This window comes from Carassius auratus, unplaced genomic scaffold (genome assembly GCF_003368295.1).
Source record: "Carassius auratus strain Wakin unplaced genomic scaffold, ASM336829v1 scaf_tig00216347, whole genome shotgun sequence".
NCBI classification, from domain to species: Eukaryota; Metazoa; Chordata; class Actinopteri; order Cypriniformes; family Cyprinidae; genus Carassius; species Carassius auratus.
The window spans coordinates 351,249-352,644 of record NW_020528521.1 but is presented as its reverse complement, the minus strand read 5'-3'; the positions used below and the strand labels follow the sequence as shown (position 1 = coordinate 352,644).

General features: G+C 40.9%; 1 long non-coding RNA gene across 1 annotated transcript; it reads right to left on the bottom strand.

Annotated features, from left to right (window-relative positions):
- Window positions 1–304: 304 nt before the first annotated feature.
- Window positions 305–1,178, bottom strand: LOC113097654 (uncharacterized). Its single transcript, XR_003288907.1, has 3 exons — window positions 913–1,178; window positions 696–819; window positions 305–528 (listed from the first exon to the last, which is right to left on the bottom strand). It is a non-coding gene; the product is annotated as an uncharacterized LOC113097654 (long non-coding RNA).
- Between the last annotated feature and the right edge of the window lie 218 nt (window positions 1,179–1,396).

The following is a 1,396-nucleotide window of genomic DNA, read 5'->3' as shown; positions in this document are numbered from 1 at the left end:
AAAAGTTTTGTGTGGAAACTAAACTCAAGTTACTCTGCAGGCACATTTTGAGGCAAACCAATTTGTCATGACCAAAAAATTCAAGACTAGGCTGAGACCAGATGCTATTCCCACAATCTTTGTGCATTGTCCTGTGGTCAAAAAGAGGAGGGCCCCTGCTCCACGATGCACCCTTAGACCTGCAGACATACAGCAAATCACTGCTGATCACAGCTATAGTATTACAGGTGATATATATATAAAAAATAAGTACAAACTCGTACTAGTTGAAGTAATATTTCTAATTTTGAAGTGATGTGATATTTTCAATATTTAAAATTAGCAATACAATGTATTCTGCCTCTATCAGTTTCAAAGGTTGAGGAAAAAAAGAATGAGGACACTCAGAGAAGGGAAAGTGACAGTGAAGAAATAGAGGACATTGCTAGAGAGGAGAGACAGGGACAGGTGACACTACCCAGTCAGCATGCAGCAAGTCAGTCAGCAGCCAGTCAGCATTCCAGTGAGCCATCAGCCAGTTACCTGGGTCTATTAAAAAAATTAAAGAGACAAGAAAAAATATCAAAAAATGCAAAGGCAGCACTAAGAAAAATAAAGAATGAAAATGCAGCTCTGAAAAAAAGAATTAAAATTAGGGACAACATTTTAAAGAAATTTTTGTCAAAAGACCAAATTATGGCATTAGGAAGACGAACCACAAAAGGTATGAAATGGAGCAATGAAACAATTAAGAAGGCATTAAAAATTCGCTTTGCATCCGGTCCAACTGGTTACAAGACCCTACAGGAATTGCAGATTCCCTTGCCAGCGATCAGAACCCTGCAAAGAAGGATGGAATGTATCAAATTTGAGCCTGGTATATTGACAGAGGTATTAGATTTTTTAAAACTGAAAGTAGATGGGTTGGCAGACCTTGAAAGGGAGTGTGTGCTGTCCTTGGATGAAATGGCAATCACTCCAAGTGTTGAGCTGCACATGCTGACAGGCAAACTATATGGTGATGTCACTTTGCCAGGTCACACAGGAGTAGCAACACATGCTTGTGTGTTTATGTTGGCTGGAAACACAACTCGCTGGAAACAAGTAGTGGCATATCATTACAGTGGCAATTCTACCAACGGAGCAGAATACAAGCCAATAATTACAGAATTAAAAGAGAGAGCAGCATCCATAGGGCTACATGTGCTTGCTGTCACCACCGATATGGGTAGCCCTAACCAGGCCATGTGGAAATCCTTTGGGGGTCGACCACACCAAAACATCTGTGCCGCATCCAACAACACCGGATAGGTGTCTCCATTTCATGCCTGATGTCCCGCATCTGGTGAAAAATCTAAAAAGTACCCTTGTCCGTGGACAGGTGTTAACAATTCCAGAGAATGTGGTTAACAAAGAG